Source organism: Schistocerca gregaria, chromosome 4 (genome assembly GCF_023897955.1).
Source record: "Schistocerca gregaria isolate iqSchGreg1 chromosome 4, iqSchGreg1.2, whole genome shotgun sequence".
NCBI classification, from domain to species: Eukaryota; Metazoa; Arthropoda; class Insecta; order Orthoptera; family Acrididae; genus Schistocerca; species Schistocerca gregaria.
The window spans coordinates 575,606,498-575,623,706 of NC_064923.1; the positions used below are offsets into that span (position 1 = coordinate 575,606,498).

The 17,209-nt window shown below is 42.1% G+C and overlaps 1 pseudogene; it reads right to left on the minus strand.

The window, feature by feature from the left end:
* Positions 1–6,655: 6,655 nt before the first annotated feature.
* Positions 6,656–6,773, minus strand: LOC126268243 (5S ribosomal RNA; annotated as a pseudogene).
* Positions 6,774–17,209: the final 10,436 nt, after the last annotated feature.

Here is a 17,209-nt window from a genome sequence, read left to right on the forward strand (position 1 = left end):
CACCCATGGTCATGCCCCGAGGTGATTTAAACCCGCAAACCGCCCACCAGAGCGTTGTTTCACCACATATAAGCATTATCCTTAATTTATGATCATGACCGTAGATATGCCTCGATACGTCTGATCAGTACGTACTACAGTTGTAGGAAAGATGAGAAAAATCGGTGGGTAGATGGGTGTATGCTTACTTTGCCAGCTGCAGCACTATTAACATCTGCAGTAATATTCTGTGAATGACTGTGAAGTGTATGGCAGCGGGTACTCTCGGTTTTTCAGTACATTGAAGTTTCCAATCTTTCTGACGACACTTTAAACATCTCCATCGAAGCTCTACGAGTGACTACGATATATGTGGCAGAATGTTCTGTCTGTTCATCCATACATTAATGTGTCTATAATTTCCTCATGTCATCTTATCACTCACAGAAAAGCGTTTTTCCATACCTTGTTTGATTGTATTATGAGTCTGCCGTTAGAAAAGGACGAAATTGATAAAGAGCTAAGAGTAGTAGAAGCCGTAGCTACAAATAACAATTGTGATTCAAACATGATTAGCGAAATATACCAGAAGATGCTGAAAGCGAATTCACGAAAACACGCTAGGTAGAGAAATGAAAGAAGAAAATAAGAACTCGCTGTCATGCTATACATTGGATCAAAATCAGATAAGGTAGCGCGTACGTTTCGTAAGAGTAATGCACACATTAGTTTCCTTAACTAGAACACGTAGACTAAGATAATACGTCACACAACGCAGAAAGAGCCGCCTTTCAATAAATTCCCAATTTACGAAATAAATTGCGGAGCTGCGATAAATATTACTTTGCCCAACCGGGACTAAATTTTAACACACGGTTTAAAGAACACGTGGGAAGTAATTCGTCCACATTTAGTGGGCATTTGAGAGAAAGCAGCCACTCCACTTAGACATGAACAGAACATTAAAAACTTTTTACACAGAGCAGATAAGGGAAAAATCATGGATTCTTGAATAGACTGAGATATACGCCCACCTCATAAAGCAGCCAGCGCAAACGTTAAATGAGCAGACAGACTTCCGTAATAGAAGAGTTTTAGACAATATGTGAATTGTATAGCAAGAGTAACTGATTTTATTGCTGTGACATGTGCTTGGCTGTTGCAGAGTAGTATCGTATCTCTGTATAGAAGTGGATTTGTAATTTTACTAATTACAGAAATTATTAATTTTATATTATTTTAAGAAAACGAACACGTGAGTCCACTTTATTGAAAAATATTACCGGAAAGACTCTTACTTTTATACAGCAATGACGAATGTCAATTATTTTAGTATTTGACAGTGTTGTAAACAATTTTAACATTATTGTGAATGTTTTATTGGCTCACAGATAGATGTGACATGAGACTGTGATCAAACGTAAGGACTGTTTTACTATGGTGACGACGGACAGTAACGTTACCTCACTTTATGATTTGTATGATGACAACAAGCATAGAGACTATTTCAGTAGTGGTTTATAAAACTAGGACCAGTTTTTAAAATTATGTAATAAGACCACGTAGCATAATTTCAACAGTAGCTAAAGTTTGGAACGACTCTAATGGTTATAAGTATTGTCAAAGTTAATCATGTAAGAAGCTTAATAAAAATCAACAATATGTACGCCAGACTGTATCACATGGCTGCAGCTTCCTCTACCGATGACTTTGTTTCAGTAGAATGGCAGGTCTTAGCTTGCTCTCTCTCTGATGCATGTTTTTCAAGAATTCTAACATATGAATGTATAAGCACTGAACTGTAGACGGTATGGTGCTAAGCAAATTTGCAAGGCTACTAAGCTATCTGTTAGTAAGGTTTACGATACATGACGTTTATGAAAGCTGTTCGTGGAATTTGGTTGGTATGTGTAAGACTACCCGTGTAACATTTTACATGGGCCCGTGAATCGTCCTATCCAGTTAACTAACACATTGAAATATCTTGGACTAGCCATCGACCGTCAACTAATGGAAACTTCATCTACTAAGCATCCAGCAGAAAGCCACAATAGGCTAAAACTACTAAGTGGCCGAACACAGGGATTGCACTCCTCCACAAAAGCTTGATCCGACACATCCTTTGCTATGCAAACATTGCATGATCTCTGCCGCCTCCCCCCGTCCTCTCCAAGTTCTATAAGACCTTCCACGTCTTTGAACGTCACGTTCTCCACCCAGCCTTCCGCATCAGTCTACCTTTCTCTACATGAAACCTTTACCAAATCATCATATTCCCACCTTTCCTCACTCACACAAAACACCTCCGAACAACCTACACCATCCTCAGATTCGACTCCAATAATGCTATAGTTTCCCTTCTATTTTCCAACCGTAGTAAGGTGCAGCGCCTCTACCATCACATACCACCAAGCCTACATCTACGCACATACTGGCCCAAAGAAACTTCAGCTGTGTCCCCGTCCTACTCCATGAGCTCTGTCCGAACATTTACCCGTCCCATCAACTTTGAAGCGACCCCACCGCCGTTCCACATTGTCAGGTCTCCCTCTTCGTCGCTTCCTCACCTTTTCCCTATCGCCTTTTTTCCCTTCCACCTTTCTTAAGGCAGGCCCTTTTCCACATTAAATTTTAGCCTCACTAATACCGTCTCTGCTTCAACCCCTTTTGTATCCCAACAGCTGTCGTGCTGTCTACGCTATAGATACATTGGGACCAGTCCTCCACCATATACAACCTCCATTGTACCCTCCTTAGCGACCAACCTTTCCCGTTCAACAATAGATTACCTACTCCAGAGCAGGTCTTTCCAGTTTTACTGTCAGTGAAATACTTCCTTTTAACATCAGTGTTCTGTGTTAAGGTTTTAAAAATGTCTTTTAAATGTGATCTAATTGTGTTTCTGATTTTTACCTTTCATTACAAATGCTTTTAACTAAAAGCGAAGGGAGTCACGTGTCTCACCTACAGACACTACCGTTTTATTTTCACCTTTAAAAAGTTTTAAATGCATTGTAAATATTTCGCCTTTATGTTTATTATTCTTTCATTTCATTTAGATTTTCCTGTCAGCTGGCAGAAGGGCGGGTGGACTGTACCGCTGACAGCACCCACTTCGGCCCATTTGGGGCGATGGGGAAGGAAATATCAATAAAGTAAAAAAAAAACAAAAAACGAAAGTGTCTGTTTGGAAACGTCTCTCTCCCCACATAAGATGGATTTTTTTTAAATGTGACACACTCAAATCACCAACATCATGTAAGTAATATAAACAATGATTGTAATACGCACATATAATGTTATCCACTAACATGCCTTAACTACTTGCTGTACTTTTGGTATTACATTGCAAACATGTGACAATGATCTAAGGCCGAAACTGGCGAGTGATGTAGCTGATATGTATGATGCGTTAAAGGAATAAAAATGACAACCTACAGTGGTTAAAATAGTTTCATCATTTAGATGATTAATGTTTTTTATCGTTCCGAAAGAGGAAGAGCTACGCTTCAGTGCGATCTATTATTTGCCCAATTTCATCTCGACCGTTTCTGTGCGATAGTTACGAAGAGCGCTGAAGAGTATTCTTACTTTCTATACTGAAAGACGATCTATTCTTACTTTCTGTACTGAAAGACGATCTTGAAGTTTTTTCACTAGGGACCGAGAGAGGTACGGTGTTTCTCTTCGAGTTCGAGTTTCTGTTACTTGAGATTTTTCAGTATTTCTGTTACACTTTCTCGCCATTCAGACAAGGCTGTACCATTTGCAATGCTCTTCCTTGTATAATTTCGGTGTATCATATTAGCTTGGTCTGGTGTGGGTTCCATACGTCTGAGCAGAATTCAAATATAGACAGTACAAGTATTTCGTATTCAATCTATTTTGTAGACAATCTCATGAATAATAGTCCGCCCTCTACTTTCATCGCAACTGAACCAACATGAACATAACCACTTTTGTCCCTGCACGTGGTTATTCCCAAAATCCTCCTGTACAGCCGTGCATGTCAAAACGCCGCTTCTGGGACGGAGATATGCGCCGACCCCGAATCGAATCCGCCAGGCAGTTTAACTGAGAGCCTGGATGCGGTTCTTAGGCGGTTTTCCACATGTCACTATGAATGCCGAGCTGGTACCAAAGTCAAGCCTCAGTAAGACGATTCGCCAACATTTAGGAAGCTTTCGCTCACCTTCGCATGTATAACACTACACGCAGACATTTTAAGCAGTTTTCGGTACATACACCGCTCCAAGGGGTAACGGGTTGACGCTACGAAGGGCATCCGGCCACCTCTTATACTAACCATGTCAAAGCCGTCCAAAGCCATGCAGACCCTTGTACTCTGACGGTGTGTAAAACATAGTCTTATTTTCGTTTAAGATGTCGGAACAGAGTGAGCCACAGTACAAAGCGTCACACTGTGCTTAACTGGCTTCCTGTTGATCTACTACTCAGATACATCTGCTCTCCAGCGCACTAGAAATAAGTACAGCGATTACAACAGAAGATATTGTTAATCGTTAAGCCTGACTTTTCACATAATTTTCCAGGGCCTTTGATAGTCTAAGGTTTCTGAATAACAGCTATTAAGTATGTAAACACATTCTACACTATTTTACTTTCTTTTAATGGATGCATGTATACTGTTGCTTGAAAGGATTAGGAACTTTGGCTCGAAAAACAAAACAAAAACAGTGACATATAAACACACTGTATTTTACAGAACGCAACGCAGACTTGAACGACTTACGTTAGGTCTTGTTCGAGACTGATGAACAATGAACCAATCGGCTCAGCTCTGATTAATATTACTTAGGAGCAGAAACTTCGAAAAAGTCTTCCTAACGAAGTATGTGAAAACTGCTAAAGTTTGTTTTAGTGATAAGCTCAATCGCGGCAAATGAACTATGTCTTCGAGCGTTCAGTTTGAGGCAATGGGTTGTTTTTCTCTTAAAATCGTTAGGGCAAAAATTTATCTCTATTTCATTATTATACGGTGCCACTACGAGCGTACAGAAACATTTTCTTTTGTTATGAAAATGTTTCTCCTTAATTCGGACAATCTGTGAATTTGTTAGCTGGTCGTAATACATCTCAACAGTATTGCAACCTCTGTGAACATACTCAGTAACTACGGAAAGGAAATGCATAAACAAAAGTTGCGTTTCTATACTAAACGCAGTTCCGAATTAAGACTTATTTCAGTTCCTTTTCTTTAAGTGATTTTCTTTTTATTCAGATGGTTATTACGTGATTGTTTCCTTTCTCGCTTTAACTATGTTAACAACAAATTATACGACCAACTTATTTTTCAGCAGCCAAATCCATGAATACTCTTTATTTTTCATTTTCTAATTCCAATGAATTACTTTCCTTATAGGTTTTCTCTACCTTCAGCGAAATTAAGTAATAAATAATGACGACTTCAGCTTTACTAGGCGAAAGTGAGATTTATAAACGTCTTTTTCTCTCAGTAAAATTTTACGTAGGATGTAATATCAACATATTTCGATCAATAACCAGAAATATTGCTGTCTATTGAAATTAACAATTAACACAAATTCTATATTTTTGTTTATTCTTCTACAATCGACGTAACTTTCTTTACCTGTACTTTAAATATTTGAATACAGTTAAATGTAGCTTGTGTACGAGAGCCAGCACCAAAACTAGCTATTGCCCCCACAAAGGATAACGAAAAAGATGAAAAATAAAAACAGAAAATAAAAAAGAAACAAAAAATCCTCTTTCGTCCATGAAAATTAGCGATTCGCGATCCACTACAGTTTCTTGAATGCAATTTGGCTACTCGTCTGTAATAGTCAATCTAGTCTCAGTTTTGCTGAATGCTCATTATTCGATGGTTCTTCTTTATTGGATTTGGCTTTAAACAACTGTCAAGGGCAGGATCAGCTCAAATAATTGAGGGCAAAGTTAATATTAACAAGCCAATGATTGCGGTCGTAATCTGTTAGCGCCTATATATACAACAAGACGTGTTCAAGTCAGTACCTCGCTCGTGCCACCACCAAACCACCCAGTTCTACAAAAAAATAAGAGCAGTAATCCAGCTACCTGTAGGGTTGTTTTCAGACAACTGACAGGACGATACGGACAAAATTCTCAGTTACTCCAATGACTGCCGCCAAATTCCTTCTACTTCAAACGCAGACGGTTAATCATTAGTTCCTCCAACTAAAGATTACTAACCAATGAAAAATCTCCCGTGCCAATACTAAACAATTCGTAGGAACGAATACTACCAGTGAGACCTACCCGATGGAAGTCGGTCAAAAAACGGTCTTGCGAGAAAAAAATCTCTCAGCCATAACCCGTAAATTTGCTTATCGGAAAGATTGGCCCCACTAGACCACAAATAATACCTCAGCCAAGACGGAGTATGAGTAGTCGCCTTATGACGAACTGACTCCTATGAAGCTCATACATGGACTGCCTATCCTGTGACTCCACCCGACGAGGCCATGAAGGCCCAAAGGTACCGATCGGCCACCGTGTCATCCTCAGCCCGCAGCCGTCACTGGATGCGGATATGGAGGGGCATGTGGTCAGCACACCGCTCTTCCGGCCGTAGGTCAGTTTAGGAGACCGGAGCCGCTACTTCCCAATCAAGTAGCTCCTCAGTTTGCCTCACAAGGGCTGAGTGCACACCGCCTGCCAACAGCGCTCGGCAGACCGGATGGTCACCCATCCAAGTGCTAGCCCAGCCCGACAGCGCTTAACTTCGGTGATCTGACGGGAACCGGTGTTACCACTGCTGCAAGGCCGTTGGCACGCTGCCTGTCCTCCTCAAGTAAAAGTCATTTAGAACCATCATTGCGGAAAAACACGTGACACCACCTAAACTTTCGACAATAATTTCATTATTACCTTCGACCTTCGACGAGCTCGACCGGTGCCCAGCCACTCCGCAATGTTGTCACACCTCTAGTTTCTGCGACGACCAGTGGCTGCCTCGCTGGTACTTCGTGCGTTATTTTTCTTTTGACCTCCAACGTTCCGTGTGTCTAGGACATTGTTACAACAGACATACACAACATATAACACACATTTTACACACACAAACCTTCTTCCCAGACGCACTTGGATGCTGAACGAGAATAAAGGTGAACTTACACTGTGTCCATGACACAGCACGCACTGCGCCGATGCTGGACAAAGGGACAAGAAAAAGGAGACCTTGTTATTCCCAAACATTTCTCCGTTACGATCAAATTTCCAGTGTTTTCACCATGCTGATATTTGGTCGAGATTCAGTTGGATGCTATTGAAATTTTTACCGGGAATAATTTCGTCGTAGATAACTGCATTTGCGAAGAGCCTGAGATCCTATTTATTCTCACCGCTGGGTCATTAAACCGACAAGCAAAGCTGCTGTTCAGTGTCACTTGTCCAAACCAAGAGAGGTGGCGCAGAGTTTGGCGCACTGTAATTCGGGCAGACAGTGATTCAAAATACCCGTCGGGGTATCCAGATTTAAGTTTTCCGTCATTTCCCTCAACCTCTTAAGGCTAACGTCGGGTTAGATCCTTTGAAGGGTCTTGGTAGATTTGCTTCTCCAACCTTGCGCAATCTAATCCCGTGCTAAGTCTCTAATGGCCTCGACACCGACGGGACGTTAATCACCAATCTTCCACACTTTCTGATTCTTAAAAGATGATATATCTTTCTAAAAGCACTGCTCACAACGACGCTCCTAGATGGCCTGCCCCATTTTCTAGCCTTCCTTTGCCTCAAAGTAGTATTAATCTCTACACTGTTATTTCCCCTGCAGGTCAGTGTGCGTTTTCCCACAGCACGCGACAGTTTACTTTGCCAGTACTTGAATGCAGGTTGTTTTACGAGAGATACTAATATAACGTTGTCTTTCGTTATAAGTGTTTGTGCTGTTCCTGTCACATTAGGGCTTGAGAGCATCGCTGGTGCGAAAGTCAGCTTCTCACGTTATATAATGCGTACTATGGATGAAGGGCAACAGGTAGATTTCATATGTCTAGACTTCCGAAAACCGTTTCACCCTGTACCCCACTGCAGACTGTAAACGAAGGTACGTGCATACGGAACAGGTTCCCAGATTTGTGAGTGGCTTGAAGACTTCTTAAGTAATAGAATCTAGTATGTTGTCCTTGACTGCGAGTTCATCAGAGACAAGGGTATATTCAGGAGAGCCCCAGGAAAGAATGATAGGACTCCCATTATTCTCTATACACAAGAATGATTTGTCGGACAAGTTGCGAAGCAGTCTGGCACTGTTTGCTGATGATGCTGTGGTGTACGGGAAGGTGTCGAAGTTGAGTGACTGTAGGAGGATACAAGATGACTTAGACAAAATTTCTAGTTGGTGTGATGAATGTCAGCTAGGTCTATATGCAGAAAAATGTTAATTAATGCGGATGAGTAGGAAAAACAAAACAGTAATATGTGGATGCAGCGTTAGTGCTGTCTTCCTTAACATCGTCACGTCGTTGAAATATCTGGGCGTAATGTTGCAAAGCGATATGTAATGGAAGGAACTTGCGAGGGTTATGGTAGGAAAGACGAATGGGTGACTTTGTTTTAATAGGAGAATTTTAGCAAAGTGCGGTTCGTCTGTAAAGGAGACCACATATGGGACACTAGTGCTACGTATTCTTGAGTAATGCTCGAGTTTTTCAGAACAGTACCAGGTCGGATTAAAGGGAGACATCTATGCAATTCAGAAAAAAATTTAGAGTACCAGCATCTGAAGCTGACTGCAGAACGATCCTGTTGCTTCTAACATACATTACGCATTAGGATCACGAAGATAAGATACGAGAAATAAGGGCACGTATAGAGGCATACAACAGGCGTTTTTCCCTTGTGTTATTTGCGAGTGGAGTAGGAAAGGACATGATGGTAACAGCGGCACGGAGTATCCTCCATCACGCGGGACTGCGGAGTATCGATGTAGACGTGGAAGCTTGGGTAGGGAAACCAAATAGACCTACAACGTGTCTGTTCTTGTGTTTTCACTGTTTTGAACTTTCAACTGCTAATTTTTAAAAGTTTACTCTCACAACGGATTTTTATATGTATTAACTAAACGAAACACTTTTTTATTCTTGTTGCAGAGATTTTATTGTTACTGTATGACCTAGGTTTCGTGTTATATGTCAATTTTCTAGTACACTCCGTATTGTTAATTATTTCAGTGTCATCATGCTTGACGTTCTGATCCTTTCTGTTTGTGTTATGACGCCAATCTTGGCGCCCCTTCAGCTATTTAACACCCCCGTGTCACAAGCTATGCTTTCCATCGAGTGCATCACATGTAATCTGCCGACGAGTGCAATATTCCGCCAAACAGTTTCCTTTTTTATAGCGTTGCATTTTCTCAACAAACAGCTACATAAAAATGACACAGAGTCCCTGGTGGATTTGAATAAGCATTCATCTATACAAATTTTTAATTATGTGTGCATTAGTAAAATGAAGGTTTCTGGAGATGTGGTCACCATACAGTAAATATTTGAGGAGGTGCTGTCACAAACTATTCCGATGAAAATACTGCATAGAATATGAGTTCAATTTTTTCCGTTAGAGAGGTATAGGTGCTATAATGTAACGCAAACATATATTCACAGAATGTATTAAACAAAGGTAAATGATTAAGTTCAAAGTTGATTTTCATAAATTTCATCTCCGATTCCAATACACTTTCGAAATCTCCTGAGGACACCACACGTAGCACTTCTGAGGTTGTCATGTTCTAAGACAGCACTATTCGTAATCCGAACGAACAATTCGTCTCTGGTTTTTAATTTATTTTTGTAGGCAGCCCCTTTCAACCATTTCCTCCGGCAAATATCTGAAGCTGGAAAGGAATTTATTTCTCTGATATTTAGTTCAGGATCGTTTATAAACCTGAAGTAGAAAATCATTTTACCGCATGATTGCGTTATGTACTCGCATAAAGATGAGTTTGCCTTGTTGGAGATAAGAACTTCTACTATGTTCTACAGACAGTAGTGTTAGAGGTGAAGATAAGTGGCAGGGAGTTGAGCAGTTGAGCGTATGATAGAATAAACAGGCTTCAAAATGGCTCTGAGCACTATGGGATTTAACATCTGTGGTCCTCCGTCCTCTAGAACTGAGAACTACTTATACCTAACACATCCACGCCCGAGGCAGGATTCGAACCTGTGACCGTAGCGGTCACGCGGTTCCAGACTGAAGCGCCTAGAACCTCACCGCCAGGCAGGCCCGCCCAATAAACAGGGACTACGATAGCAGTCTCTGTGGTTGTTTGCTCGTAGGCCTGGTAACTGATCGCGGCAGCAGCGATATGATCGATAAAGCGGATGCCACAGTAGTATAGCACACAAGCTTTAATCGCCAATTCTGTCCGGCGTGACCTTTCATATGAAAGTTGGTAGTATCCCATTCTTCCCCAACCCCAACATGTTCTTTGTCTCTAGTGGTCACGTCTTCGACGGGACATTAACCTTTAATTTCCGTTCCTTTCACCGAGTTAGCAAATAAAGCTAGAAAATTCTAAACATTCATGGTGGTGTCTGTTTGTTCTATATCGTATCTCCCTACCACTTTCGCGCAACGACGCTCTGAGCATGTTTTTTAGGGAATTGACTAGTTTGAACCTGGGACCAGTTGCTGGTAAGGAGACGCCAGACCACACATGACATGTAGAATTCAGAAGAGTTCAGTGAGACTAGCGATGATACAACCAAATACTAAATGATCTCAGCGTCAGCTCCACTGCACTCCCTGTAAAAGAATCTTAATACTAACTAAATTTAGTGGAAAGGCTTTCCTATTTTTAGTTACCTGGTAAAATAACGTCGAAAAAGCACTTACGCTTACCATTGGAAATTTTATTCTACTTACAAAACATCGTTTATAAATTGCACTATTGATAAAAGGAAATGTTTTAATACAGGATGGTAAAAACCAACTGCGTTCAACAAAAATGTGAACGAATATTCCCTGAGTGGGTTTCGAAGTTCTACAATAAATCGAAGGATGACCTATGCCATATCACATCTATAATATAGGTTTAATTTAAGTTTCACAAAAGAGAAAACTATCAAAATGGTCTACAGTGACCCGCAATTATCTTTAATTACTTATCTAACTTGTCGTAAATTACAGTGGCTGATGATATTCACATACACCTTTACCTTTTACCCAAATGAATACGGACTCATTTACAGATATTTTCCTCCTGTTACGAGTATATAAAGACAAAGCAGAAGTAGACATATAAGCAGATTTACCAAAGTCTTTATTAGCAAGTTCGGCCATATGGTAGGTGCGAAATGCAATAATGTCTCTGTCAACAAAACTTTCGAGTCCAGGAACATTTGGTACTCCCGAACCTCCACGGACAATGGCTACAGTGAACCATCCGTTGCCATGACCAAACGAATCATTAATATCTAAACTAAAATTAAGTCGGCAACCACAGAAAACAGAAGGTCCGTCCAGCAGGGCTTGAGCAGCGACAGACTTGACTGGTATACGCTTCTTCTTGTCTCCAGCTGTTGTGGCAAACTCAGTGTTCTCGATGGTTTTGTATATTGTCTGTTTAGAACGGCGACGGTATCTTCGGTACCGATATAAGCAGATTTACCAAACTCTTTGTTAGCACGTTAAGCCATATGGTAGGTGCGAAATGCAATAATGTCTCTGTCAACGAAACTTTCGAGTCCACCAACATTAGGTACTCCAGAACCTCCACGGACAATGGTTACAGTAAACCATCCGTTACCATGACCAAATGAATCATTAATATCTAAACTAAAATTAAGTCGGCAACCACAGAAAACAGAAGGTCCGTCCAGCAGGGCTTGAGCAGCGACAGACTTGACTGGTATACGATTCTTCTTGTCTCTAGCTGTTGTAGCAAACTCAATGTTCTCGATGGTTTTGTATATTGTATGTTTAGAACGGCGACGGTATCTTCGGTACGGCATCTTGGCAGCGTTCAATGCAGTTGCCTGTGCAGCAGCAGCAGCGCGAATGAGCCGCTACGCGGCGCTCGCTCGCTTTATAGAAGAACCACAGAAAACAGAAGGTCCGTCCAGCAGGGCTTGAACAGCGACAGACTTGACTGGTATACGATTCTTCTTGTCTCCAGCTGTTGTGGCAAACTCAATGTTCTCGATTTATTTTCATAAATAAATTGTTTATATGCAAACTGATCCGTAGCGTAGCTGAGAACCGGGCAAGGGTACATCTAGAACCGGGGGCTCAAGGATGCAACAGCATGTTTCGCCTACAAAGGCGGCTGACGCAACCCGCCGAACAGCTTACGCAATATTGGCAGCGCGCCAGCGGTGGACTTAGCGCACAGCGGACGGGAGCACCTAGTACGGCTAGTGCTCCCGTCCGGGATAACGCACCGCTGGCAGTGTGAAATATTGTAAGTCCGACTCAAGGTCACGCGTTATCGGACTTCTATATAAGCGAGCGAGCGCCGCGTAGCGGCTCAGTCGCGCTGCTGCTGCTGCTGCACAGGCAACTGCATTGAACGCTGCCAAGATGCCGTACAGAAGATACCGTCGCCGTTCTAAACAGACAGTGTACAAAACTATCGAGAACATTGAGTTTGCTACAACATCTGGAGACAAGAAGAATCGTATACCAGTCAAGTCTGTCGCTGCTCAAGCCTTGCTGGACGGACTTTCTGTTTTCTGTGGGTGCCGACTTAATTTTAGTTTAGATATTAATGATTCATTTGGTCATGGTAACGGATGGTTTACTGTAGCCAATGTCCGTGGAGGTTCTGGAGTACCTAATGTTGGTGGACTCGAAAGATTCGTTGACAGAGACATTATTGCATTTCGCACCTACCATATGGCCGAACTTGCTAACAAAGACTTTGGTAAATCTGCTTATATGTCGCCTATATAAAAGAAAAATCATCGCGTTTCAGATCTGTTCTTCAAGTGGCAAATGTGAACACCATGAGTTTTAATTAACGATCGACACTAGTATTACGCGAAAAAGGGGGTGTAACAGATGAGACTTCTGCAGTTCTGAGTGAAGCCTTATGCGGTCAAAAATGCGGCATCGCGTGCGTTCATTACCTTGTCGGTGTTTAGGCAGCGTGAGGGCAGCGGCGGGCAGCACAGCTCCGCTCACCTCGCCATCTCGGAAGCAACTCTCACCTAACTTCTCCTTACTACAATTTACCGAAGTTGGTTTACAAAATCTATCTGACTGTGTTCTCATCTGACCAATCAGGGTCTCAATGTTAACCTTAAGCTCCAACTACAAAAATTCTGTCGATCCAATGAGAAACGTTATACTTTTCGTGGTGGGGCTATGTTTTTAAATTTTGCAACGTAACAGAGACGCTAAAAACTCTCACGCTAAAACCTGCAGCTGGTGTGGTCCTTTTAGCGATATCGTAAGATCTATAGTGTTCTTCTGGAGGGCTCTATCTTTTAACATGGGCTGGGGAGTGGTCCTAGTGTAACAGACACGCGAAAAGGCTCACGCTAAAACTTGCGGGTGGTAGTGGCCCTTTTTGTGTTATCGTAAGATCTGTACTATTTTTCTGGAGGGCTCTAGCTTTCAACATGGGCTGGGGGGTGGTCCTTGACGTAACAGAGACGCGAAAAAGTCTCACACTAAAACGTGCGGGTGGTAATCTTACAGGTAGGCTGGCAGCGTGGGTGTCCAGTCCGTCCCTTATCGTAGGGCCTTCTAGCTTAACACGGTTCTGCTCTCGGCTTCTGTTCTCGTTTCTCCCCTTGGAACTCCGTCGGTCTCACGGTGGGAAGGTACGATATGCATTTAGGCATTCTTGTGTTAGTCTGTGGTATTCCATTTGCTCATTCGTTACTCGTATTACTTTGGTTAATTTAATGTCACGATTTATTCGGAGCTATGTGACAAACTACTAGATTTGCTTATTATGTCAGGGTTTTCATGGAAGGTGTTGGATTTACCGGACACCTTACAAAATATTTACAAGATGCATTTTTGTGCATATACCAATACCGTTGGGCTGACAGCGAAAATTCTCTGGAGTATACAAAAAAAAATATCAGATCGACTGAGGAAATCCTGTTTAATATGGACAAAAACGAATAGCCATAAATGCCACTCATTAATACTCCTCAAAGTGAGAAAACAGAAACTAACTTTAAAAAGCTGCTTATTGAACATTTATACCATCCACAACAGGTATATTCCTCACATGGTAAAGTATTCAATGGATATTCTCATGCCTCGTATTTTTTAATGGTGATAGACATAATGAAAGCTGAACAAAATGTGATTTGAGAGCTCCAATAAAAGTGTAATTAAGGACAATTCTACGAGATGAATATGGAATACCTTCAAAACTATCCGAAAATTGGCCGACAACTTGGTAGTGCTACTGATCGTAAATGATAAACCGTTTCATCTACATATACATTCATACTCTACAAATCACTGAAAAGAGCATGGTGGATGGCGTTTCACATTTGACCTATTACTACGGCTTTTTTCGTTCCACTCACGTATAGAATGCTGGAAGAATGACGTTTTCAGTGGCTCCGTGCGCGCTTTAATCAATGTGACCTTTACTTGCATGTCTCGATGATGATAGACAACTGTTCGAAATTACTTCCAAATAAATTCACTGAATCCGAATAATTTGGCCTCAAGGTATAGATGTACTACCTATTTGTGACGCATGATAATTTGTGCCGGACCCCCTTCAACTCCTAATCTGCCTCCTCACAGCTTCTCTCTCTCCCACCTAATACCCTCTTCCATCTCCCTCCTTAAACTCTGCTTTCTGCCGCCTGCCTCCTACCTCTCCTCCTACACCTGCTCACTGTCTACCTCACCTCACTGGGAACTGAATGGTTCTTACCCCCACACTGGTATGTCAACCAAGTTTGGAGACAGACCGCAAGGTTTATTGCGTGTAAGATTCCCAAGTGTTATCAGCATACTGCTCAAACGTTTTACAGCAGGTAATGATCTCCTAAATGACAATAATAACGAGACTGCCAACTTCGGAAGACGAAACTCAACATACAGTAGGCAAAAATTTTATGACTTACCTTGATAACAAAATTTCAATCTAATTTTGCAGGCTTCTCACAATGAAGTCCAGTACGTGATGCGGAAGTGCGCCTTCTAGTTTTGTGAGACAGCATCTACTGACGGCATTAAGTCTTGTATTATCAATTACTAACAAGAAGGTCGAGTGCTAGAAGTCGCATCTGCCGTCGGCACAGGTGTCGTGAGTGATTAAAGCAAGCGGTGTTGCACTCGGGAGTTCCTCCTGGGTCCGTGAAAGCACTGTCAGCTATCCGTCACCTCTGTGGGACGTGCGCCTGCTGGTGTAATGGCGTCGCCACCCAGCAGTATCCATGGAGATACGAGCAGCTGGGGCGGCGTAGCTAGCGCCCGCTAACGAGACCGCCAGTTGCTCCCCGTGTCGCACGCTAAGGGGAAACGTTTGCCGCCGAACATGTCTGAAATATGTATCCCCTATTTCCATTTAGACGTGTCGCGGTGCCTCACAGCTGCTGTCTGACCCAGTGGCATCTTGCATTCGCCCACCTACAACATAATGGCCTCGCGCTTCTGCAGCGGAAACTCCTGACTAATGTGCTGCAGAGCGGAATAATTTTATTGTACATATATAAGTTTTTTTTATAATTTCTACCAGGCGACTTGAGAACAGAGTAGGCTACAGCTGGACTGGTGTCCCAACCAGGATCTCAAGAAGGTGTAGCAGGCCTTAGAGCAAGGCAAGTAGAAACGCAAGCGTTGGCCTGCTATTAGTTTGGTGCGTAAGTTCGTAGCGTTTTTCCATAAGTTTAACAAACACTACAGATACACATAGCAGAGACTTTGTTGTTGTTATGCTCTTCAGTCCTGAGGCTGGTTTGATGCAGCACTCCATGCTACTCTATCCCCTGCAAACTTCATCTCTCAGTACCTACTGCAACCCTACATCCTTATTAATCTGCTTAGTGTATTCATCTCTTTGCCTCCCTCTACGATTTTTACTCTCCACGCTGCCCTCCAGTACTAAACTGGTGATCCTTTGATGCCTCAGAACATGTCCTACCAACCGATCCCTTCTTCTAGTCAAGTTGTACCACAAACTCCTGTTCTTCCCAGTTCCATTCCATGCCTCCTCATTAGTTATGGGATCTAACCATTTAATCTTCAGTATTCTTCTGTAGCACCACATTTCGAAAGGTTCCAATCTCTTCTTGTCCAAACTATTTATCGTTCACGTTTCACTTCCATACATGGCTACACTCCATACAAATACTTTCAGAAACGACTTCCTCACAGTTAAATCTGTACTCGATGTTAACAAATTTCTCTTCTTCAGAAACGCTTTCCATGCCATTGCCAGTCTACATTTTGTATCCTCTCTACTTCGACCATCATCAGTCACTTTGCTCCACAAACAGCAAAACTCCTTTACTACTTTAAATATCTCACTTCCTAATCAAATTCCCTCAGCATCACCCGACTTAATTCGACTACATTCCATTATCCTCGTTTTGTTTTGCCGATGTTCATCTTATATCCTGCTTTCAAGACAATGTCCACTCCGTTCAGCTGCTCTTCCTGGTCCTTTGCTGTCTCTGACAGAATTACAATGTCATCGGCAAACCTCGGAGTTTTTATTTCTTCTCCATGGATTTTGATACCCACTCTGAATTTTTCTTTTGTTTTCTTTACTGGCTGCTCAAGACTTTAGTGATCAATAATATATTGTACTTCCGTACTTATAACAGTCTGCCAATGCTGAGTAACTTTTCGATTCTGTAACTTTAGGAATCACGTGCTTTTTATGCGAAGAAGTCGTCGAGCTATGTTCGGAGTGCAGTTTCATTGGGAAAGAAAGCTCCTTCAAGGCCGTTCTATAGAGAGCGAAAAAGGCGAAAATCTGAGGGTGCAAGATCAGGTGAATAACATGGGTGCCGAATGGCTTCCCAACCCAGCTCCTGCTCGTAGTACACCACATCGTCGCTATTCCACCAGACGCATAACAATATCTTTTGTGGATGTGCGCAGGTCTATGTACGGGGAGTTGCTGCTTTGTTTGGGCTCCTTTGTTTTCCTTATATTAACATCGAGATCCCATTTCTTGTCATCAGTAACGATACAGGATGGAAATGGTCGGTGTTTCACACGAGCCAACTGATAACGTGCAAGCGATGCACTAGCGGCTACCAGCTGATTTTAATGATTT